Source organism: Hetaerina americana, unplaced genomic scaffold (genome assembly GCF_022747635.1).
Source record: "Hetaerina americana unplaced genomic scaffold, ioHetAmer1.1.p SCAF_80, whole genome shotgun sequence".
NCBI classification, from domain to species: domain Eukaryota; kingdom Metazoa; phylum Arthropoda; class Insecta; order Odonata; family Calopterygidae; genus Hetaerina; species Hetaerina americana.
The window spans coordinates 1,099,088-1,125,960 of record NW_027287428.1 but is presented as its reverse complement, the minus strand read 5'-3'; the positions used below and the strand labels follow the sequence as shown (position 1 = coordinate 1,125,960).

General features: G+C 43.4%; 1 protein-coding gene across 1 annotated transcript in view; it reads left to right on the top strand.

The window, feature by feature from the left end:
* The window catches only part of qless (decaprenyl diphosphate synthase subunit 1 qless), a 166,051-nt gene that overhangs the window by 81,196 nt on the left and 57,982 nt on the right, over window positions 1-26,873 (top strand). The window lies entirely within an intron of this gene.

Genomic DNA, 26,873 nt, shown 5'->3' with positions numbered 1-26,873 from the left:
GGGAGAGGAGGTATGGGGAGGTTTCGAGAGCGGGGAGAGGTAGTCGATGAGGAAGTGAGGGGAAGGAGGGAAAGGAAGGAAGTGATGGAAACCTGTACGGCCGTCAAAATACGTTCCGGCGAATTTCTGCGAGATTCTTTCACCGTTCGACCGACTCCTGTAACCGTGGGAAGGGGGGTGGGCGGTGCGGAGAGGGGAGGGGGGAAAGGACCGGTGGGCGTGGAATCTTTAACGAATTTTCCGTAATTCCTCCAGAACTTTCACTGGAGTCTCGACCGCACACGCGCCGCCGTCCGCGCGTATATGTGTGTGTGTGTCGCATGAGCTCTTGGGCTAATGACGGATGATGCGGAAGAGGCCAGGATCCATGCAAGCCGAGTACTTAGCCTCCTCCTCCCTTTTTTTCCCGGCCACCGCCGACCACTAGGTCGATGACACTGGGACGTTGGTCGGTACTATTATGTCGCGTGGTCAACGGGTCTCCCGCCGCGTACCTCCTCCGTCCGCCCGACTGGCTTACAATTCGATCCTCCCACCCTGTCCTTATCAGTCGGGCGCGTGGGTGAAATAGCAACGAGCTAGGCACAGATAAATGGGAGAAATGGGACAGCGCCTGTGTATATGTATGGTCAAGGCATCGGGTTTTCCACCTCTCTTTTAACTTTTGACAATGATTAGCGTGTCTTAATTAGAGCAGTACTTTCTCCTCGGGCCAATCCGATGCACCTTTCCAGATCATTTCTAGTGCATCAAAGATGTCGTGAAGGTGCTCGATGGAATGAGGTTACGAATCTTGCGATGGACTTGTGTTTATTCAAAAATAAGCGACTTGCTCGGGCTCGTAGATATACGTCGTTTTAATGATTCAACTCCTTAGTTAATAACCTGACAGTCATTTAATGGGATGTGTCGAAACCGGTTGTCGGTAAAACTTAACAATTAATCAATAAAAAATTAATTTTAATTGATATTTATTTTTTACGTGTATCTATATTTTCATTGAGTAAAATACTTAAATTACCTGATAAAGATGTATAACGTACATGCTGGGCGTGAAGAAAATTATTTTGATTTGAGGATTTTTTGAAAATTTTTAAATTGTACATGAATCGATTCCACTGCACATATTGTCTTAAATCTTATTGATGCACTCGGCTCCCTTGTGAAGGGCCTGGGTTCGAATACCGTCGTTGGCGGATATTCTGTGGCATAGCCTATCCCTGTTCGAGTGACCTTTGAGGATCGTTTCAATCATAGAGCTCCGCCTTGTTGAGGGAACTCCATGCCTTGATTTCACTCGCGCATTTCGATAAGGGTGTGAATGTTAAGCCTGGGGTTAGTCCATCTTTTTTAACCGATCCCGTTACCAAAATGCGCTTCCATCTCCAGGGTCACGGCCGAAATTTGGTCACAGCCACTGTTCTGACCACATATTGCGTAAAAGAAAATTGCCACATATAATTGCACGGGTATGAATTCACTGCGCCTCCCTCGTCTCAATGCGTTGTCTATATCGAAAAAGTCCTGCTTGTGAATTTCTGACTGCTTCGCGGAGCGTTCCAGGTATAAACTTTAAGCACACCGTCTGCAGCTTTCGGATGTTCTGCGTTATTTATCGGAACGAAGGCTAACCGTGTGCGTTTGTGTGTGCTCACCCACTAGTTTGGGTGGGAAAACGTAATTGCCGCCTTCTCTTTTGCAACGAGTGATGTTTAAACGTTTTTGTTGTCATTCTGTTAACCCAAGGGATGAGCGTTTCGACACAGCACAGCCCGATGTTTTAAGGTCGGAGTCCAGCAGCGAGACGCTGAAAGTGTTAGACGCGGAAACTTCTCATTATAATAAGTGGGCGGAAGGCGTCTTCCCGAGAATGCTATGTAAACACAAAAGGTAATCGCTATGTTTCCTTCGTTTTGGAATAGCTTCCAAGGCAAAGGGTGGTCCAGCGGGGTTGCTCAAAGGATAAATCTGTTGCTCAATAGTCTTGGCCGTCTTTTCCTTTCTCCCAGAAATTTGAGCCATAATCGAACTTTCACTGGCCACTCGCACATTCTACGGCTTCTACTTAGAAGGAAGAGGCGAGCCGGAGCTGAGAAACTCGACTGTAACGGGGTCAAAGCACTTGGCTAGTAGCTGCAAGCGTTGGAGTACACGGATTTGACTTAGCGCTTTGAGTACTAATATAGGTTCTTGGGACGAAAGAAGGGCAACGCAAAATTTTGAAGTTTTTTTCGTAATGGATCATCAAAAAACTCACCATTAAAAATATGTCTCCCGAAGTTCAAATTAATTTTAATGCATCGCCGTCGACGAAAATTGATATTTGTTTTAATCCTAGCAGAAATCGCCTAGTACATCCAATTCTCATATCAATCTTACTATTTCACTGTTTGCTTCTTCAACATATATAATTAAGTGTTAACCTAAATATAGGCATAGTATTGGTAGAATTAAATTCAGTGAAATTCAAATTTGGTTCCAATTGGTTGGTTGAACTTAATTATGGAAAATCATTGGAGCGCTTGTTTTCTGTTGCTGATCAGTATACTTTATAGGAGTGACATTTAATCATTCTTCCGTGACATTCTGGTAGAAATGTATTCCCATTCTCCGGTGCTGGCTCAATTGCCCTAGATATTCATTTTCAAAGGTCATTGAAGGGAACGGTGCCATTTTCATTTAAACTCTTCCATTCGTTTATTGTTATCACTAAAAATTATAAATGTCAGATGTTTTTCGGTCGAGAGCTCCATCCTATTATGAGGTATGTACAATTACAATCCACTCTCCGCAGGACTTAGCACTCGGAATACCACGATAAGGAAATACAAATTTTACGCATTGGAGATAATTATGCTTATAGCCGCAATTCAGGTTTAAGGCCAGTTTTCACTACCGCACAGCATACGTACGTATTCCCACATTTGGATGTTCGGTTCTGAAATACATGCCCGTCGGCTGTAACTTTCTTTTATTCCACCTAAAATAACCACAGTTGAAAAACTCGTCTTTTACGAATGTATCGTGTCGAATGAAATAATAATATTTCATTCGGCACTGTCTAAGTAACGATTTCATTATCAGTTTGATAGTAAAGACCGCGGCATAATTACTCCCCAAATGCATCGATTGTGAGAATTTAAATTAGGGAGAAAACAACTCGTCCTGGTTCTCCGGTCTTAGGTGGTTACGCCGGAATTATATCTTTTTTCCCTCACTCTCTTCCCCCTGACCATTTCTTCTTCCAAAATATGCTTTAAAACCGGTCCCAAATGGAAAGTTAAAAACTTCCCTGGCAGCGAAAGGTTGGGAACCTCTTCCTTAGACAGTCACGCTTTTTACGCCATAGATTTAGTGGTTTTATATCCGATTTTCACTCTCACATCCCAATAACATCATCAGAGGTAACCCCCTGGGGGGGGGATTGGGGGCGGGAGGGTTTCGAGGGTTTGTGTGTGAGGGGGAGGGGACGGGTGGAGGGAGGGGGAGAGAGGTAGGTGGGGTTCCTCATAAAATATGTGCCAATCGTGGGGGAGGATGGGAGGGTTACCGATCTGAGACGCACGGCCGGCCCCCTAAATCTGGTAATGTCGAAACGAGAAAATGATACGATGCGCAAGCGAAGCGCGGAACGGAACGTTTTCTCCCCGCGTTGTCGCGGAACGTGTTCGTTTTGTGCGTGTATTTGCACGCGTTTCGCTCGTTTGTTCGGGTTCTCCCCAATAACCCGTCAACCTCCAGTTATCAGACCCCGCCCCTCCCCCATCCTCCACAAAGTCATCCTTTTCCTCCGGCGAGGACGACAATGCCCGCTTCCTTCAATTTCCTCTCCCCCCCCCCCCCCCGGCCACCGCCTTTCCTCGGCCACCGCCTTTCCTCGGCCGCTGCACGCGGAAATCAAAACAAAGAGGCTGGTCGCGTGAGTGCAACATGCCACCCCCGCTCTCCGACGTGAGTCGCTCTCGGAAGGTCCTCCGCCTCCTCTCCTCACCCCCCGTCCTCTTAAAACTACTCTTCTCGCCGAAGGAAATGGGGCCCTCGCGCCTTACACCCCACTCCAGCGATTCCCCGTGTCGTACCCGCCTTCCCCGTCCGTCCGTCCTTTCTGCCCTGTTTTACGCGGCCCCGCGTCGTCTCGTGAGGTTTCGGTCGGAAAGGTAGAATCGGTGGGTCCTTGCGGAACGAAAGGGCCCGGGAGTGGGAGGTGGGCGTGGGCGGAATGCGAGTGGGGCAATGATGGAATGTCGCGACCACGCTTCGCCGAACGCGCCACGGCAACTTGAGTGGCGCCTGGCTCGTAAGAAGACAAGTTCATGGGTCCTGCGTGCTTCTGGAGAGATCGCCGTTTTTAAGTTCCCTGCGGATCAAGGGATTTTGAACCATCCTAAGTGTGCAGGGTCATGTACAAATTCGCCCGCGTGGGAAGCATTTCCTCGCCGTTGATTGCCACGTCTTGTTCTTTACTAATTTGTCGATGTAAATGTTTATTTGCCAGGATAATTTGTGGCGTGACGACTCGCTCGCGGAACCCAAGTTTTGGGTTGGAAAAGTTCTTTAAGGTGAAATATCCAACAATCGGGATATAATTATATACCTATACGTTGGGACTACCCTTTCATATTACGTAAGACTTTTGGTTAGACATGGATTGTGGCATTTCATTACGTTTTCGAGTTATGAGGGGGAAGTAGGAATTTTACGTATCGTTTATTATTGCATTATTTCAGTCATTTTTATGAGGAAGCAACTGTATTAATCCATGTTCATTGTACAAATACTCACAGGTGAAACTTTTGAAAATTATTCAAGAGTTAATAAACCTGTTGCAGTGGTTTCGAAATGTTTTCGCGCCACCATATCACCACCGCCACGTAAATGCTACTAAAATATAAAAACAAGTTATCGCACAATATAGTGTACTTATTCAGTGATAACGCATAATCGAACAGATTCGGAAACATTGTGAAAAACTCTTTAGTCAAACATAAATAAACTTCTTTCTCGTTTTACAAAACGTTTAGGTGCGGACGGCCACTTAATGGAGGGTTCCCACGTGTCTTATCCTTCCTTCACCTTACTTGGAGATGAAATTTAAGCTTATTTTTTACTATCAGACACTAAGCATTGTTAACAATACATATTGTGGCAATGGCACCACTCACTTCTTTATCAAACTTAGATCAATGTCTTTAGATAAAAGCAAAACCAATTTTAGACTCCTCTGGGTTTGTAAACCAAGAAATGATGGTATCGCAAATCGTCTACCCAGTGCAGATGCTTGGTCAGCATCATATCAGGGTGAAGAAGCACCACCAAAAAAATTGTAATTTCGCCTTTCGTTTCATTTCGTTCGCCTAAAGGTTCCTGTTGCGCTGAGCCGTGAGAGTTCATTCGCGAATCTTCATGCTAGTTGTAAATATGCTTTTCCAACTCTCCTTCTTACTCGTGAATCAGCCACTGACCCGGGCATATGGTACCGAATGAAAGTAGAAGGGTTTCAACGGCTCTCCTCTCCCCCAACCCCAACCCTCCCTCCGGTGCGACCACCTTTCCCGACTGGTTTCGGGTGCGCGATCGAAATTCCGAGCGCTTCCTCTTGCTTCCGAGTAAAGCTCACGGTGAAACGGAGGAATCCGATTGGGATCGGCCGTTTTCGATCAAGCGAAGAAATAAGGGAAAGTTTGTGTTACCGTAAGATTTTCTGTGCGTACATCTTGCGTGAGATGGACATCTACGATAGGTTAGACTCCGCTACCTATCTTTAAGTTTCGATCCGTTTTCAATGGCTCGAATTTAGGCTGCTTTAATGTTGTTCTCCCTATACCGAAATTAAACGAAACGCTGCGGTGAGTGCGCGAAAGTCACCAGTGTCTGTTGAATCGCGCGTCTGCTTCTTGATTCTTAAATATGTAATAGTATAGATCGATGCTATTAGCGAAGGCCCCTTCCAACTTTCTATTGATTAAAGTTTCTTGTTCTCAGCCTTCGGGCGGTCAAAGTTTTCCCCACGCAATATTCGAGACCACACAGCGGAAAACATTAGAAGAACGTACACGGACAGAAATTGGTGAATTTCCCCCATAAACTATTGGCGTTGAATTGATTGTATTCTTGACGATTTTGTACGTTGGGTAACGCGCTCACCTCTTAATCCAAAGATCCCACCTCAGTCACGGTTTAGGGATTTGAGTCCCATCTCAGGCATGAGTTTGGTTTAACCTCTGGTGGTACTGCCTTGGGATGACAAGCGAAGTATTATTGAGATTGCGCGGGGTGCACGAACCAGCTGAAGTAATTCCAATAGAAAATTCTGTTTAATCGCTCGTCTAAATACGAATGATGGATTGCGTTTCAATTATCTGAATAAACTATACTCTATAAAATCGATGAGCTCTGACGGCTAGTCTCAATTAAATTTAATAAGGGAAATACTCCCAAAACCATAAATATAATGCCTTTTTTATTTATTACTAATTCACAGCTTTTTTATAATGTCATGTACCAAATGAATAAGGTAATGAAAATTGATTTGCTGCGTTCTCATGTTTTGCTGATTTTTATTTTGGCGGCTGCTGGATGTCGTAACATTCCTCGCCAAAATTCCCATGTAGATTTCGATGAAAGTTTTGCTCTGTCGAGGGAAATGCTTCGTCTGTCTTCTCCTTCTACCGATGACAGTAGACAGCTAGCTCTTTCTCTTACCCCCTTGCAAGAAAGCACTTCCTCAAAAAATTGATCGTGTGCCCGTACCGGTTTTGACTCCGATGAACTCATCTTCTCGTGATGGAAAGCGATGGTTTCGCAGCATATAACTTCTTGGGGGGGGGGGGAAGTGCCGCACCGTCGTCTCTTGCTTCAAGCACTCCCACGAATTTCCGCCCGATTACCTAATCCCTTCCCATCTTGAATTCTCTTTTTTTCTACTGTTAATTCTCCGCGAGGATCCCATTCATTTAAGCCTCCAGAAAGTTTAAACGCGTAAAAATTCCTCGATTTTCGTGTTAATTTCCCAAAGGGGATCCTCATTTCGTGTAGGTCTTGGACCGCCGACGCGCACTCTCGTGACCATTCCAGCGACGAAATGCGCGACAAATAATGTGTCTGTTTACAAGGGTTTCCTGGAATATTTATATCCGAGGAGTTGAATGTGGCCGGAAGATGAGTAGAGAATTTAAAATATCCTTCTCATTCGTTTTTTTTTAACCTTGCATTCCTGCTCTCAAGGAAGTCGAAAGAAGGCAGTGCGCTCGAAAAGTCCTCGAAACGTGGTGGGAATGCTGAATCCAATTTATTTCCATACCAAAGGAGGTGAGAATGCGCAGCAGTGGCGGAGGGTGAAGAATGAATGGGATTGAAATTCAAAATGAATATCGGGGATGAATTACCGGTAAATGGTTTCCAAAATGGACTAGTATGTTTACGAGCTCTTCATCCCCCTCCAACCTTAATACAAGTCTTCGAACGCGAGCGGTAGGTACCGTCTGGGGCGTTCATCATCATGGGAAGTGGCTCCATCATACATTGTCTCATATCCGCTGGATTTTCCGGGCTTCATCCCTCCATTTCCCCACAAGTCGTCAGCTGCGTTTCATTATTCCTCGATGGTGAAATCTCCATCTTCAACTTTCTCACCATCGCGGGTATTTCAATAACAGCACAATCAATTCTTAAGAAAGATCCTTTTACTAAAATTAGATATCTTTTCAGAATATTAATCCGCATACACTAACAACTAATAAGGAATAAATGTCATTTGTTTGTATTCTTTGCGTCGGTTTTTTTGGTTGGATTAATGATTTAAAAAAAATTGCGATAAAAAATACCTTTATAGTTTGTCGTAACCATGGGCGTAGCATACTCTTTTCTGAGCGGTGTCCAATTGTCATTTGGCAATCCCATTTTTCTTTTTCTCCGTGAATTTTTTCCAGTCTCTTCTCCTTATTGGGATAGATGACCTGAAAAGCTAGTCAAAATTTTTGAAGTTCACGTTATTTGCACGAAATTCCATTTATGGCTCTTTAAGTGGTCTCTCATTCCCGATGAGATATGGAAAGTAGGACATTAAAAATAAATGAACCAATGTTTGGTAGAAATTGTAAGGCACACGGGCTAATCTTTTTCTCTTCTTGTTGTCATATCCTCACAACTTTGTTTCTTTACTTAGTCGGGCAGCGCAAAAACCACACGTTAGGTGGAAGGTTATACGAGGCTTTCACGGTACTGGTAAGGCTAGTTACGGCATCTCACGTTCGTATAAAAAACAAATAACTTGCAGATACGTGATGGTGGCTGAAGGACTTGGTGACAGCAGGGACGCGTGCGGACTCGATTATCCGATTATTCTTGGGTCGCTTTGTTGTGGCAGAGCGGCTGGACTAGCGTTGTCTGTTACCTCCGGTGCCACCCATGATCTTGGAGCCCCTCATCTGGGGATGTTCTTTTTCTGGAGAGGTAAGTGAACTGGACCGATTACCCCTCCGTCACTATTCCTATACAGTCAATCGTGGGTCGAGATTTCAGGGTGCATCGGGTCCTTTTCCAATCTTTGCTTGATCTTTCCAATATTTTTGGGTAGTCGATAACAAACCATTAATCAGTAGGTATATTTTTTGCTAGAAATTTCTCGTCGAAGATTTCCAGTCCATAATTAATCGAATGAAGTATTTAGATTCCGCACGCTGTAAAACGGTTCTAATTAATTCGTATTCCATTAGATCAGTGGGTTTGACCAAGGTTTTTGCGCTGCAGGCGACAGAGATGCTTCCGGAAGTATCAGTGGGCAGTGCGCAAAAGTTACACGACTTTCACCCAGAAAATATTCGCCTTTTCTGATTTTTTTACGGAATATAAATTATCATAATATGTTCCCAACGTTACTTCTTTGTGGGCAAAGAGATTTGAATCAGCCAAAAGTTTAATACTATGCGAGCTCTTGAGAATAAATTTCTACGCGTACCTTTCCCCATAACCTTTCAAGAGACTGGTTTAAGGGCTTAAGGACCGACCTTACGAAGGCCACGAAACCTAAATTATGCACCACCTTACAAGATGGTTAAAAAATATTTGCACTCATATTCGGCCTTCAGATTCTTCGACGGTTTTGTTATTTTCCTCCGAATGACCGTACCTGGCGCACTGTTCATTCTTGCTTTGGGTTGGCGGTGCTCCATCGAAAGTCCGCTGTTTTCAGCACACCATTGTAAGCAATTCCCAAACTCTACGGACCAGACAACCGATTATTATATCGAATACATATTATACTTTCATTCGGTTCACTGTACTTGTCTCATCCATGCATTTTTATAAGTTAAAATACCTTAATGAATAAGTACATGTGCATGTGGAAATATTTATAATAGGCAATTTAAAAACGTATGTCTTGAGCGGTCACAATTGGTAATACATTTTTTTGGACCCTGGAAAATATTACATATCCAGGTCTACTTTTTGGACATTTATGAACTATGGCAAACACATTTTGCCTTAAACCATCGCCAAATTCAGCACCTCATAGTAAATCCGCTCTTCATTCTGTCAAAAACGCCCGAACTTTTCCCACATGCTCCCAGCTTACCTAACCCTCCTGTAACAGCTCTCGAATTCCCGCTATCTCTCGATATCTCTTCCATCATTTTTTTTCTTTCTGCCTCGAATTACCTTCGTCAACTTTCTCTCTTCCCCAGTAGTAAGTATCGCTTATTCGTTTTTCTTCCCCTCTATCCTGTTTCTTTTCATCATTTCCGCTATGCACACACGCACACGCTCGACGAATACCTGCTGGTTCGATGAAGGGTGCGCGGGTCCGATGATGGATGAACGGTTCTCGCGCACCGTTTTGCGCGGACCGGTATCGGTTTGTATCCAACATTGGATAGCCAACGACGATAGCCGAACCGGCATAGTCGGATTATGTTCGTTTGCTTGGAACTGTCTCCGGTGGCGTCACCGGATCTGCGGCTGTGTCGAAAAAAATAATTAACTCGTGAGATTTTTGGCTGGGAATTCTGTGCACCCCTAAGGCCAGGTCATTGTAATTAATGCGTTTGGTGGATCATGGAGAGCATAAGCGTAGGGAGTGAAATCCGGCGTACACTTCCATTTATTCCAGGCGTGTAGTGTTTCAAAGATACGGTCATGAAGTACACCGTCTCATTCGAAAGATAGCAGACGCTGAATATAAAGGTCAGTAGTCAATGTTCGCAGCACACACAAGTAGGGAACGGTGCCCCGCCGAACAGTCGTCACATTCAGAAATCGTTTCAGACCAACAAGCGAGAAAATCAAGTTCCTCATCCACAAAACCAATCCTACTTTTTGTCTTTGAAATTCTGCGTACGTAAAGAATTTGAACGAAAAGAAACTCCGCCCCGACGAGAGGCGAGAGTGAGAGGAGTGTTGCGCAAGGCAGGTTTTATGTTGCACATGCGAATTTTCTAATTATTTTTTCTTTTATTATATCTAATTTTTGGATGGTTGTAATACCGCGGGGCTGTCTTTAAATGTCATAATCACTGCCACGAGTTTGAACGACGGCGTAAAGGGTAACATGTATGTCCGTAGAAACATTACTCAGTAAGTGCAGAGGTAGTTCTCGGGCTGGACTGCGTTCACGCAGTCCAGCCCGAGAACTACCTCTGCATCTCTCAACAGCTGCGAAAGCCTACGATCTACGATTACTCAGTAAGTATATACACAGGAGCGACATGAGAGGCCCCGCGAACTTTCTCACACAAATGAAATATGCTAACAAAAATATTTACGACGAAATTTTTATTCATAGATTGAGAGAAGCAATAAAAAAGAATGTATCAGAATATTAATTGATAGTAATTTTTTGCAGCGATTTACCTATCGCGTGCAACATCTTTCGATGCCAATGCATCTTTTTCGGGTGCAAAATACATTTTTTGTTATTTTGTGCCAGAAAATGACGCATCAGCATTGATGCGTGCTTTTAGCATCAATCGCCCGGGAAATTAGCATTTATTATTACTGTTAAACCTCAAAGAGTACCGTATTATCTCAAAGTAGAGCCTGCTACAATTAAGTAGGGCATGGAAATTGATGAAGAGAATACGGGACGAATTAATTGAGTGTGAAGCATGTGTAGACGTCATAAATGCGCGAGATTCATTGTATTCGTACGGCTTTTTTAAGATACATGGATCAACGTTCAGCAGCAGGTAGCTAAAAGATAATTTTTATTTCTTCTGTCACGACTGGTCACAACATTTCCTTCTCTTTCTCTCACTGTCATTGAATGTTCTCCTGATGGGGTAGGATCCCGAAATATGAACGCTCTTTATGACTGCCGCCATGGAAAAACTATGGGAGACACTGACGACGACGTTGAAAACGCAGAGAGTAAGAGTTCCCTCGGATACATTTCCGTCTGTCTTGAGGCCGAGGGCACGAGCGACGATGAATCCGCGACCTCTCCACGGCATGCGGGGGCGCATCCTCCTCTTTTTGGACGAAACCCACCCACTATTCCAGGGGCGCGGAGAAAGGGGGAGCGGGAGGCTGGTAGTGGAGGTCTTGAAGGCCCAGCGGGAGGGGTGGGTAGGGGACGTCGCCCAGAAGGGATAGCGCCTCCCTTGACCCGCCGCCTCGGAGCGGGCGGGTCTCCCACCTCCTCGTCACCCTCACACATCATAGCACGACCATAACCACATTCGGGTTGGGCAACGGGCCGCAAAGGCGCTGCTTTCCAATCGAGGCAGTTTTTGTTGTGGATTCACCACCGCCGCTCCCCGCACCCAGTCCTCTTTCTCCCTCCCTTCCTCCTCTCCCACTTACACTTCCCATTCTTGGTTAGGCAAGCGTTAGGAAATAATCCCGGAACCCATTCCTGACCCGGACGGTTTACGTTCTGATGAAACAGAATTTATTGTACTCGATGATGTTTAAAATCAATGCATTAAAAAAATAGATGGCTTCGTCGATAAATGGGTTAAAAAAGTGTCGGAGAACCGGTGTGTATTAGATATAGCTGATGTCTGCTTCCTAAATTAATGTTTTTACTACCGTATTTTTTTTAGAAATTCTGTGCTACCAAATGTAATGCTTCACTCTTAACGAATTACATGCAAGCAGTGGATACTTGAAATGACTGTATCATTGCTGAAACCGGGAAATTCGTAAAAATGTTCACGTTTATGCGAAATATGTGAACAAAATTTATGGAAAAAATCGATGAAAAATTCGTCGATGAATTTTGGAAATGTATCATTATTCCAAGGATGCTAATATATATTGTTCTAATTGCTGTTCTCCTAGAAGTTTCCTTCTCCTTCCTCTCCCCGCCCTGCCTGTCGAGTGACCCGGAATAGAAAGGGGTAATCGAACCGCGCGGGATGCGGTGGGGATGTAAGAAAGGGTGTGGGAGGGCGGCATAAATATTGAAGGCACTCTTCCTGATTAGTTAGGCTTCGGAATGCCCCTGAAAACTTTGGCACATCCTTGAGGATTAGAAAATTTCTTCTGGTCAACGTAACCTTATACTCTAGTCCCTTGTTCTCTGTTGTGGGGCAAGCGTTCGACAGGGGGTCAATTTAAATATTTTAGATGGCAATTCAAAATGATATGACATCCGTTACCTCGTCGCCGATGTATTAAAAAAATAATCGTTGTCGATAAAATGTATAATCAGTGAAGGAAGTCAAATTAAAAATATCTGTGACGTACTACGTCTGGTCTCATATTATTAAAATGTTAATTTCTGTGATAACAGAACAACCAAAATTGAAATTACCAAGCAAGATGAAAAAGCACATCTCAAATTGGAATTATGGCTCAGGAAAGCAGATAAGTGGTCATTATTCAACATGAATTCTTCACCACCCAAATTCTTAGGGCTGCCGAAAACCTTTGAAATCACTATTTATACGAGCTGTATACCTGTACTTGACTGGTACTGTGGTATTCCAGTCGATTGATCAATGGGCTACTGATCGGAGGGCCGGGTTCGATTCCGAGTGATGCCCTCAGCTTCATCCAAGCTGTGATTTTTCGGATGCCAGATCATCTTGTGATATCATAGAGGATACACAGGGAAAGGCACTATGATTTGATCCCTCCTTGATTTGCTAATTTCACACTCCCCCGGGATTAGTACTATGTGATCTCAACTATCGAACCGCTCATCGAGTTGATAAATTTTTAAATTCTACTTCTCATGTTGTGATTTTTCAGAACTAGATTTGCTATCTTGATAGCAGGGACATTAAAATATTCGAGGGATTGAGGTGGGGCATAATCCAAAAAAACGTTTGGAAATACCGCTCTCATAATCAACTCTCCATAAGCTAGTCGTTATTTTTTCTATACGTAAAATTGAATGGAACTTTTGTAGCTATTTGTTTGTGCCTTGCCGAACTCATTACACTTGACAAGTCTGCCAAACTCATCGTTCATTGTTCTTTTCTCAACCTTCGACCGAGGCGGCGACTAAACAGTCACCTCCTACGGCTCGCGCCGTATCCTTCCCGGATGCCCCCGAGGGAACGATTTCCTTTCGATTTTTTCCATCTCCGTTTTCCAGTTTTTTTTATCCTACACCCCGTGCAAGATGTATGCGTGTAGTCGACCGATCGGCGGAGACTTTCTCCCGGCCCGAAAAATCTCCGCGTCTTTTCTTTCCGCCCCGAGACTGGACGAGAGAGGACCGACGCTTAGCGTGCGAGCGCGCGTGCGTGCGTTTGTGCATGTATGTGAGCTCGGGATACGTCGCCAGTTTCCACTCAGCCCCGTTTGGCGATTCAATCTTTGTCTAAACTCTCACCCAGCTCGCCCATCCTCGCCTACCCCTTTCCCTTCTTTGGCCACCGACTCTTTTCTCTTTCCCTTTCCTTCAAAACGCTCCCTCTCCCCTCCTACCTTTCTCCCTCCCAACACTTCGGCCCATATTTTTTTCCTCCCGTTCGCGCTCCTCCCGAATTAACCGACGAAGGATTGGGCATTCGGCGCGCTTGAATGAACGACCGCGGCGGCTCTCTTGAGCCAAGGAAACCGACGACAGCCGTGACTTATGACCGCGGTAGTCTCTCTCTCCTTTGGCCCCGCGCTTCGGAATCTTCCTCGGGATTTTTGCTAAGTTTGTCCTTTGTCTCTCTAATTATCCTTTCACATCGCGTGACTGGTGCTCCACCCGTGTTATCCCTCGCGCGCTTGCTCGAGACCGAATTAATGATATCCGAGGTTGAGGGGAGCGACATAGCACGATTTGACAACTCTACGGAAAATGATGGGCGACTAGGATGTATTGGGCCCCCGTGACTACCGGAGGTGGGACTGCCCAAAAGTAGTAGGTCAGTAACTCAACATTTGGATTTTGAATAAACCGATACTTGCCACCGTATTGAAACAGAGCCTGCTTTGGAATTTGAAAACTGCGGTAAAGTGCTTTAAAGGTAAAAACCCTGCCATTAGGGATTCGAATCCTCTGCTTAGGGAGAGAGCAGAGGATAATTCTCACAGTGTTGGTAATGTACATTTAAAAAAAGTCTGGTGCTCATAATGAAGCCACATTGCCTGTTTAGTTAATGATGTAAATAGTAAGCGAATGTATGTTAAGCCAGTCGATCACAAACGAATAAAAATCAATACTCTTGAGGGTGACATATGTTTTTCTAAATTATAAGTAGACTCCAGATCCTTACTCTAAACCGAAAAAGTTCAGAATCTTTTCCAGTTCCGTAGGCTTCAATGAGATCGCGAGCCGTGGATTTTGAAATGTTAGGAACACTATCCATCATTGTGGATGGAATAGGATTTTGTTTTTTTTTTAAAGTTGTCAATGTACTTGCATACCATTCGTGCTTCTCGCTGTGGCACTCAACCGAGTTGTGTACTGTTTCCAAATTGGCTCTGTTGTACGTTTGAACTCCAGCACCACGGGTGTTTTTTATTTGCATTATGTTGACGGAAGAAGTGATTAGAAAGATAATGAAAGGGGAAAGCGAAAAGTCTGTCTTGGTTTGGAGCATTGCCCAGTAGAATTAGATGCAGAAGGAGGCTTAACGACTTTTTCATTGTTATTTTATGTTCCATGAATTCATTCCATCATTTAAACCGACAGTATATACGGTTTAAGCGTAGATTTATGGTTACACTTCAACGGTTATGGGGAAAGAATTGCAACTAGGGTCATAAAGCTAATGTGAAACTTCCCGAGTGCTTACTTTGTGTCGGAGTTCTTTTCTCGCAGAAAAAGAGGTAATACCCAACCCAACATGCTGGATGAATGGTAGTGTATTCTTACCATCAGTACCGATGCGTGAGACATGGAACTATGTCGCGGGACACACTTACGTACAATGCAGGACGTAGGAACGATTCTAAGGAAATGATTTCCTCTCTGACAAGGATTTCGAATCTTAGCATTTGAATCTATTCACTTGAGAGAAGAATCTTCTTCTCAAATTCTATTTCAAGAGTCTCGTTTCTGAAATGTAGATGTGACTGTATTGAAATGGAAACGCGGGAATATATTGAGATTTTATTTAATCGGGATAAAATCGAATCGAAGTCAAATTTAACCATTTTGTATTTGAAAATGATTTAAATTATCGAGAAAAAATCGGAAATCGCATATTGATATCGTTATTTTATTCCTGAGCGAATCGGGTCAAAAATCTGTTATTAGTAACCACATGATTTCCGGAATCTTATTAGTTTGTGCTCCTATCGTCACTTTGGGAAGCATTAAAAACATATGTGGAGGGTTGGAATATCTTCGCCTCATCTACGAACACCTTTCTACATACCTGCGGAGGGAGGATGTGGGGAACGTCAGAGGACCTCGAAGAAAAACCCCTGCGTTTCCCGCGCAAGGTGGCAGAAGGCTTCCCCTCCTCCCTAGTCGGGATTCACTAATTGGGACAACAGTCACGTTTTAGCGAGTGCTAAGCTGAGACTCGAAATTTACACTGCCCTCGATTTTGTTTCGCTTAGTAGGACGTATTCGCCGCCAAAGTGCACCGCTGTGATTTTATCCGTGGCATGAGCTCACAAAAGCTGTATTTACTCGCGAAACGGGTATAGACACATGTGTAACGAAATAATGAATTGATTTAATCTCTATGATTTCCATGGATTCGATGACTGTCGAAACAGTTTGGACCTCGGAGAGAGAGATTCCGGGCGTTAAAATCTCCTGCAATGGAAACATCTGGACGAATTAAAGCGGTCCTTTCAACCTTAAGAATTTTATTGTGTATACGATGGTAAGTTTCCATTTGGCCATTTCATATGAAAGCAAAACAAGTTTCAACTGAATGGGAGTAGAAAAAATTATTATGACCCATTAGATCGATTCCCCGAGCTTCTTGATGATAAACGAACGATACCTTCTTGTGTCAGGATAGTTTTTTTTAATACGAGTATATCTCGTATATCATATTCTTCGGAACATGAAAGTTTATATCCTCTTAAAGCACTGACAAATTTTTATCACCACTGACCGCGTAGCACTGGAAAAGTCATTTAATCAAAAAATAAATTGGAAAATATAATCTTGGAAGTTGGAAGCCAACAAGCTTTGAACTTACGGCTCTTGGAAGTGGATCTACGACCTTTATAAAAGGAAATACAACTGGTTCTTTAGAGTTCCTCGGTTCATCTCTGACTGTAAGTGAATGACTGGCTGCCGCTTGCGGCGTGAAACAGCGACTTACGTAAGTAAAACAAACCCCCATTTAGTTGGCAATTATTCCTTAGCGTTTCGCATCAATTCCAGAAGAGCATATCTGGCTAGAGTACTACAGAACGCCCCCAGGATGTTTCGATTCCAAGGGCGAAGTGTAATGTCCTACAGCGCGCTAGTAGAGTCAAGGGGCGCAATCGACGCCATATAAAGTTGGCGGCTGTCAAGGCTGCCCTATTTTTAACTGCCAATGAACTAATATAGTCAATTCGAGGGTTTTTTTTTGTGTGATAGGTGATGGTAGACCTTACTTCATATCAAGCCCTACGGGATGGACTTAATGTCTCAGGATATGGACAACAAATTTTAATAACAAATGATAGTCTTGGTTTCAGATGAAGATGACGAGTATTCATTGTGACCCTGATCGTGAGTTTGTATTTTTGGTGGTGTTGTAAAAGTTTATACCAAAATATTAATGACATATTATATTAAACAGATACCCAGGATGGAATTTTGTGTTTAGGGAGAAGTCCTTCCCCCCTTCCGTCTGTGGTTTCCCAGGAAGATCTGGTACCGTTAAATCGCATAGCTTAATTAAAGTTGAGGTATTCAGAGTCAACAATATTTGGAATAAGGTCATATGATTCGTAGCCGATCGCTTTTCTCGCTGAGACATCACTCCCTGTTGGCGAAATTTTGAATTGCATTTCTAATATTGTGCATATATGCTACATAACAAATGGATTTCTCGGAACGTGGCTGGTATAGTGAAGTATGTCATCATTTTAGACAGTGGACCCTACGACATGCAGACGAGCGCAGCAAGGGGGTTCTTCCGGCCAGTGCGTCGAGCAACGGGCAAACGGTTGAACCATGCTTTGGCCACTTCCGATTCCGGGGATTGACATACTTTCGGGTCCGCTCGTCTGGCGGTGGCGGGGAAAAGGGGGCAAGGTTTTGCGCCTCAACTGTTCGGGATCGCCGCGATAAAAAAAAACCGCCACCCCCTCCCCGTGCCTCGGTGCCCAATGGGTCGAACGGTGAACCTCTCCGCAGATGGAGAAATATTTTACCGCGTGCGGCCTGTTTGCCCGAAAATGTCGCAGGGGTCCGGATTAATTACCGAGGTAGGGCCAAAATGGATCGAAATTGAATGGACGTTTCGACACCTGTCGTTAAATGTTAGCCGGAATGTTGGAATGGTCCCCGTTTGGAAGTCCTCTTGGCAAACGGCACCTGCATATCACCTTAGTGATCCACCGCCGCCCGAGTCACGACAGAGGGAGAGAGCGAGAGAAAAAGAAATAAAACGAGCACGTTTCTCCAATGAACGACCTTTGACACGATCGGTGACATAGAGAGGCGGGCGTTTTTCGTTATCGCTACTCTCCATATCGCAGAACAGACATGTCGTTTCGACTGGGTTGGGACACTCTTCGGGCGGGAGGAGAAGGAACGGGACGTTCGCCCGCGATGGAAAAGCTTGTTTCTTTTCTTCCGATGTCGGCACTTGCGCACCCGCACGGTCACGTCCCTCCGTCGGCGCGGAGAATTGTCTTCTCCCGTCATCCGCTCGGTGCAGCGCTCCCCCAAGCGACGACCCAAAGCCGGGAGCCACGCTGACGAGGAATTTTGCAATCGGGTGATGTAACGGGCATTTAATGGACCCTCGTGGGAGTGCCTGCAAGCGAGCGGCTGTGAGAAACGCGGGGTGTCTCTCGTGAGAGGGGAAAAGGGGAAGGTGTGTGGTATTGGGTAGAGCGCTGCAGGGGTTCTTAATATTCTGATACCGATATTCCGCCTTGATTAGGATCTTAGTGGAAACAAACCTGACCCTAACGGCTGTGGTACTGTGCATCGAAAATGTGGGATGGGTGTAGAATTAATTAGTACAGGTTGGTATAAGTTGTGTGGCCCCACATCCGGATTTGCGTACTTCCTATGTTTTCCGTTACTTATTTAAGGAGAAAGCGTCAGTCGTGAAAGGAAAGAATCAATTATGGTATGGGCGTATTAAGAGAAGAATTTGCTCTGCCTCGTGTCTGACGTTTTTCATTTATGCTCCGTCAAGAGTTATTCGTATTGGAAGCAAACCATTAATTACCATAAAACTGCAGTATGGTCACTCTGAAGCATTCGTAGGAAATACGCAGCACAGTATTAATGATAAAATACGCGATCCCGATGCCTTTGTGCTATTTGTTTTATTAAGCATTTCCTAGTGCTCTCCCAGATACCTTCTTGCGCTGTGTCCAGTTAAAATAACTGCTCGAAAAAATTCCACTCAATAATACGTGAGAAGACGGGGGGTGAAGCATTGAAGTACGTAAATATCGGTAAAAATAATTTTTATTCGGGAGAAGGATTTACGTTAACTCTAAGGTAGGTAGAAAATAAAAACAATAAAATACAGAAATAACTATAAAACCGTTTTTGGCTCAGGTCTATGTTTCCAATGTCTTCAATTTCCAGTGAAAAGTGTTAAGGGCCCGAATTGATAGTCGTCTTCCAGCTCTGGGAGACTTACCTCAAAATTTCCCATGAATTTTGACCGAGAAGACTCTTCAGTAACCGCCAGCTCTGAAGTATCTATCAAATGTCATATTTTGACGCTTACCCTTGGAAGTTCCCAAAGGTGTAAGGTGACTATGAATACGGATCTTAATAGTAAAACCTTTCTAGATCAACCGAAAAGTAGCTAAATAGTTCCAATCTCAACTTGACTGCCCGTAAAATTAAGTCGGTGAAACGACGAAGAGCGTAAACATAAGTTGGCTGTGGTGACTACTATATACTGTATGTGATTCCATTGTCTCCGCTGCTTTCGCTTTGACTAGATACGGCGATACGAGAGCCAACCCTCTAATTAGTGAATCAAAAGAGTTCCGTCAAACAGTTGGTCGGTTGCTGTACCCGACAAAAGTGAAAACACTTTCCGCATTTCTAATCGCTCTCGACAATCTTATATAGGATGCCGTCGTAATCACTGGACACACTCATAAATATACCTTCCCCTCTCCTTCCCAACTTCTCCAGTGCTTCTCCGTGAGGCCAGGAAACACCATCAATCCACGGACTAATTTGTCGCGTGGATCGTTCACCGTCGCGTCCCTGAGAGCTGCCAAGGGGAAGCAAAGCCAACCTAACTCAAGGCGTTGCGTCAAAAACTTGGAACGGACCTCTAGAAGTCCGAGATGTCTCTTGACGCTAAATGCGATACGGTCGGTCTTGCGTGGTAATCAGCAGCTACGCTGAGAATTCCCCTCGCCCTTTTATGGTAAAATATATGAAACAATACCTATCATTACCTATAGTTGATCCTGCAGAAGAATATGCATTAGATGACATTTGAAATATTCCGACTTAATATAAAACTATGTTAAAGAAAAGAAGTGACCACATAGTTGTTACTGATAATAATGTGTGGAGATCATTCCGATCGCGAAGAAAACAAAACAGCCCAAGGCATATGTTAAAATGATACTAGACACTCAAGCTTAATTCTATCATGAAGGAAATAATTTAGACTTGATAACAATTATCGTATTAGCCACCCAAATCAAGTGAAGGAAATACATACCCGAACTGATATTTCAGATATTCGTATGGGCAATAAAATTCCACGATCACAGGGAAATGTATTTTAAACTGCCCAGTATATTTGGGCATATATATATGTATATATAAACATATACATATATGCACAAAAGGTAGAGGAATTCACTCTTTGATTTTCGGTGGCACAACCACCTTCTTCAGTGGAATGAAAGAGAGGATTCTTTCCGCCGAAGAAGCTAGTTGTGCTACAAAAAATATATATAATTATATGTGCATAATAATTTATCTTGTAAAAACCATGAGATCAGCCGAAATATGGTTAGTGTGGAGAGAAAAAATATCGGTCCCAGCTGATGGTTCATTCTAAATTACGAATCCTCCTGGGCCTATCGCAGGAGACACCTCCGATTGTGCAGCGCGGAGGGGCGTGGCCGTTCTTGACACGCTTTCCTCCCTCTTCAAGCGCGTGTATGGCCCTCCCCTGTGTGCACTTCCACTGAGGTCTACGGAAGTGTCGGCGGGAACTCCTCCCACGCGGAAATCCATCGACCCGAGTCCCCGCGCCAAGGTCACCCGGCGCCCCCTCCCATCCGCAATACACCCTGCTCTGTCTTCACTCCCGCTCCCCCTGCCCATTCTCTCTCCCGTGCTCTGGTTTCACTTTGGAGCTTTCTTTTTCGTATCTCTTGACAGCGTTCATAAGTGAAAATACCAATTGTCTCTTGGCATCATTGGCGAAATGACACGGTAACAACACTGTATCGTTGGATTAACTCCCGAAAAAAATGAAGTCGTCAGGAACGTGTCATTGAAAGGTTTGGGAAATCATCGGAGAAAACTCCGGTTGGTCGTCTGCCAAAGAAGTTTGGAGTAAGTCCGCCTAACGCGGCATTATGTTTTGGTTCATTAAGTATTAATCAGAAATTTTTATCCCATTAAATATATGCATTAAATACTATTCCAATAAAAATAAATAACAAGAAGAGGAAGCTAGTAAACAGCGAAAATAAAGCAGGCACCTTAGGCCAGCTTTTACATGGGTTGCGCTCCACGGCCGGCGCGTTGAGATTTGTTACGGAGATTTAAGTATGTATACTTTGCTGCGGGTAAAGAGATCTGTATCAAAATGGTAAACTCTTGCGCCTTCTGGATCTTTTCGGGAGCGGTTTAACATGCAAAATGTATGAGCGGCATACCTAGAAACGAGTATTACAGTAATACATAACCAAACGAATAGGGCATTGGGTAAAATACTTTTGCCATTTGAACGTAGAACTTGATGCAAAGAAAGCAGCTTAAAAATACGCATGGATTTGCAGACTCTTTATGTTTCATCAAAATTAGTATTTATGAATTTTTTAAGAGGAAAAACTAAGGAGAAGTAGCATTTTACATTAAATAGACCTAATCTTTGATGCGCCCCGAACATTTGGGACCCAGCGCCGAAATATTTTACTCTGGTAAGACATTAAACGAAAACTGTACGATTCGTTCAAATTGGCGGCGAGCAGACAGTAATCTTTAATTAAGAGAACTTACATTTATTTAGTAAAGGCGAAGGAAAAATGTGAGCTTCAATTCGGAAAATAATATTGGTACGAGTTGTAATGATGATTCCAAAATTTGTATTCACATAATTTATTGTGCAAAAATGTTATGTTATATTATTAGTTTATTGAATTTATTGTATAAAATACTATAAGTGACGCCAACGAACTATTGGAGTCAAATCAATGAAACCTGTAACACACATTCATTACGCAATAAGTTAACAAGATATCATAAAATTAATTTTTGCCTAATAAATTATGCGAATAAAAATATATAATCATATTATGTTGATCAGGACTCATATATTGCTAGATAGGGGCAGTAGAAGTTAAGCAAATAACCTGGCGAGCCAGTTGGTACGAGGAATCCTTTTACTTATGCACAATTCGCAATAAAGAATGTAGAAAACATCAGACTTGACTATTCAAAATAACAGATTGCTATTCCTAAACTTCTAACACTAAATTCTGTGAATTAATTTGATTTTCAGTTACTTCTTATCTTCTTCTCCCTTTCTTTTTGTAATGGAATATACTAGAACGTCTCCTGCCATGTACTTCCCTGTTGCTGTTTGCGGGTTGATATGTAGATATAGAATAGCTCCTTTTGGTGGTCCACCTTTTACAGCACGTGGCGAGGAATGTGCGATGGGATAATTGGGTCAGCGATAGTTGCAGGCAATAGGCTGAACGACCGCGGGCTGGATCTATGAAGTTTTAACCGCGTCCACAAAATGTTAATCGCTGGAGGAAGGCCCGAGGCACCCGGAAGAAACAAACGAAAACGACTACGCGTCGAGATAAATTATCCGGTGTATTAAGGCTCAGTTGTAAACTTTTCTCCTCCTCTAAATGCGGCAGGAAAAAAATATGCGCTGGCCGATTGGTGGGAAAATCTGCAGCACCCGAAGAAAAATCCTTAAAAATTGTGCTCGTGATTGATCACTCTTTTTGGGGAGGAACTGGTTTGTTTCTAAGTTAGAATTTCCTACCGGCGGCGCCGCGCGACGCGTGTACGAATTCCACGTGTCGGTCCATGGTACGCTCTCGGGGTAGGGTCTAATGCATGAGGCGATTAAGAGGAAATTGAAAAAAAGCCTGCCTTAGAAACTGTGGCTGCCGTAATTTTTGGGAATACATCGGCTATAAATAATGGACGGATGTCTTGAATTCCAGGCACGAGAGAGGGGTTTTTGAACGAGTTAATTGACTGATTTTTTGGGGCAATGGAGCGTTAGCCTTGTGATTTACTTATACCATTGTCTTAAATTTCCAATTTGTATGATTTCCTGATTGGCTAATTTATTTTTATAGAAAACAATCAAAATTTCTTCTCACCAGGGATTTACGGGTTAGCATTGGCGGGATATAAAATGGTCTAGATATTTACGACGCGATATTATCAGAACCTTCCGACCAAAAATTACTATTTCTTAAATGAAATGTGTAATGAATTTAAAAGGGCCGTTGATATCTTTGAGAGGTGCCAGCGAATCAAGGAATAACAAGCCCTCCTTGCCTGGCACCGCGATAACAAGTTCTCCATTCACAACTGAAACCACACAATACCAGCGAGCCCCGCGGGGGCGTGTGGCAGGGAAAGTTTTGACATAGAAACGTAAAAGAAAAAGTCTGTAAAAGGGTGGTTTGGTATTAATTTGATAGAGTATCTTTTTCTTTTATTGCTGTGAATTTGGAGAGGGGAAACACGGATCCTTGAATCTTGGTCCGTATGAATCGCGTGGCACCTGGTGCTACATCACGGCAATGTTTCAAGAAGGGGACTGCTTTATTCATATTTCTGTTCAATTTCCGAATCAGTATTCTCTGGCATGGGTCTCCAGGATTCAAAGCTCACCCATCGTATATTAAACGTTAAGAGAAAATTAATTTTTCTTTACTTCAAATTTTCCAGCTTATGGTTTCACAAGTGCTAATTTCCTCGGCATGGAGCCGCATATACCCCCACGCATGTGTCTAATTAGTTCATGTTCACCACCTCGTCCTCGTCACGCGCCGCTACGGAAGCCATTTCGGACAATTCCAGCGCCTCTGAATGTCCGCCAAAACATGGGAAACTGGAGCACGTGAACGATTCGGGTGGTTTTGATCCGGTCAGCCAACCTCCCGAACATCATCATCAAGCCCATCTCGGGGTCATTCGCTCGTCTCCGGGTCAACCGTTGTCCGGGTCGTTTCAATTGATTGCCGTGGAAAGCTTCACTCTCTCTCTCTTTCCCTCCCCCTATCTTCCGCCTCTCCGCCTCCATGCCTTCCCATGCCCTAATGGTCGGTAATTATCAGCCCCACATCACCCATTTCACCGGCCCACGACGATCGTCTCATCGAAGAAAGCTGGCAACTCCAGCGGAAATTTTTCCCTAAATACCTTGGAAGGATTCCGCAGTGGTTGAATGTGACCGACAATGGTCACTCGGTGGGTCCCAAGTGGATGAATTGGGGAGGAAGAGGTAAGGGGAAGGAGTTAAGTTAAAAGAAGGCGGGTTAAGTTAAAACGAAAACCATTTTCTATGGTCTAAAACGCTTGCGTGCGGCCACTGCACGCATGGAAAATCAGAAGTAGGACGTAATTTAATGCTGTTCATAGTTACCTTGCAGTGATAATCTCCCCCAAATGGGGGACGTCGATATTAGACTAAATCAATGACATTTTGGTCACTCAAGACGATACATACTTCTAACTTAAGATCCTGTGAAATAAGGTTTGTAAAATAAGGCTGAGCAATTATTCTCGCTTTTAGGGTCCAGGGTATCATTTTATTCAAGAAATGTGGTTACTCCAGGCCGGGGAATACAGAATCTGTTCGCTAGTCATCATTCAGCGATCTAAGAGGTTATGTTTTGTGAATTCTTACTCCAGCATTAATGTAGATGGGGCAGACATTAGTTTTTCTAATAGCAGTTGTGCTCCTAAATGTACCTATCCCTCTCATTACTAATACATGGAATATACGGGAGTACAATTACGTTGTACGGATGGATGAATGCGTCCAACAAATTGTCATCGATGAAGGCGTTTAACATGTTAATATCATATCAAGAAAAGCGAGCGGCTCTACTCTGGATTTGTAAATAGATAGTTCTCATCCCTGTGGCATAATTTTTCAGGTAAATATTCGTGTGACTCGTTGTATAAGCTATAGAATTACATTCTCATCCAATAAATTTGTAAACCTCTCTATTTTTCCCCACTTCGGTTTTAATCTCTGATTTCCGTTTTCGGAACAGAAATTGCTTAAACCAATTAATCGGCGCTTAGGCAATGAAACATTCAGAGTAATAAATTGTGTTTAATATTGCAAAATTTTTATCAGTTTAAATTATGAAATAATTCCGCAAAACCGATCTAGATAAAATAGGTTTTGTACGAGGGTCATCCGGAAAGTAGTACCCGTTCGTGAAATAAAAAGACAAAAGTAAATATTAACAAACATAAAAAATTTTATTTGAAAGAGGATACTTTAAACTACTTCTCAACATAATCTCCAAGCAAATTAAGGCATTTGTCATAACGTGTGACAAGTTTCTGTATTCCTGCTGCATAGTCCTTCGCCGCCAGCTCATTGAGATACGCGAGGGACCCATCTTGCACAAATTTTTGCATAATGCAGATGGTGTTTAACAATTTCATGAACAATTGTTCGAGAAACATTGGGAAAATGCTCACAGATGTCATCAATTGTGACGCGCCGATCGTTCCTCACGAATTCGTCAACTGAGCTCACCAGTTGGTCTGTAATGACAGACGGTCTCTCCGAACGCTCATCGTCGTGTGTGTTCCCCCTCCCCATGTTGAAGTTGCGACACCACCGCCGAACAGACGACTCGTCCATTACATTGTCTCCATACACCTCCTTTAATTGGCGATGAATATCACATGGGCGAACGTTTCTTGCATTGAGGAATTTAATCACTGCCCTCACTTCACAACTGGCGGCGTTCTCAATTTTTTTAAACATTGTAAACAATCACAGAAACAACACAGGCAATGCTAGCGTCACGCAACTTGGCTCAGAGAAGGCAGACAAGCCACTGAAGCTATCTGACCTCGTCCAGCGGCTACTCGCGTCGTCAGCACTTCATGCGGCACGAACGGGTACTACTTTCCGGATGACTCTCGTACATATACGGAACAATGAAATTCGGGCAGTTTTTTAATTCTGATTTCAATCGGTCACCAAAATTTAAAAAATGTTATTAACGAGTCCCGGAATTCGCTCCGTGGTCGCACAAAACCTCTTAAGTTAACGTTCTCCCCATCTAATGGTGAGTTAGATGAGGGAATGTGATTCCTTCAGTCGGTGTTCTTCTGCGTATCTCGGACAATCCAGATGGAGTAACACAGCCATCCATCCTCGTGACGCAGTAGATAAGTTCCGGAGTGATTTTCGACCCTCCTGAACGCCACTACACGTATACCGAGTATACTACCAGTATATTTTAGTATTCGTATAATGGTTATCGCACTCGCATCGGTTACAGCACTGATTTTTTACCCACAACACCTGGACCACGAACTCCAGCCTCAAGTTCGATCATGGTGATTATTCACTTTGCCCACGCCTTTTGGATGATGAATGTGTGCCTCGAGTAAATTCAGTAGGGCTTACTGTCAGGTTTTTGGGCTCCATTCGTTTTCATCACTTGAAGTTGCGTCACACTAATCAATTTTCTAAATGAGCTTACTTTCAATAAAATCCCTGAGAGAACCCCTACCTTATTTCCTGGTCATCGGAGAAGACCCAGGAGAATTGGTATGAGATACTTCAACTGGACCTTTTAATTACCTTTTCTGGAACAGATAGTATTCGTTGCTGTATAGTAGGTGATTTCAGTTAAATGCATTATTTAAGTGAGAATACACTAATTTTTTGTAAGCGAGTAACGCAGAAGACGAAGGAGAGTAATTCATCTCAAATATTTAGTACTAACGCCTGCAGCAACGTATCTCGAGTATTTGATTGAAGCTTTTTTCAGCGTTATTTGTATTAGTAAAACAATTTTTCCATTTATAATGCTCAACTCGCCTTGCTACGCTCATTTTTTTCGAACACATAAACCGCACCTATGCGACTCAGTCTTCTTTCTATGACACT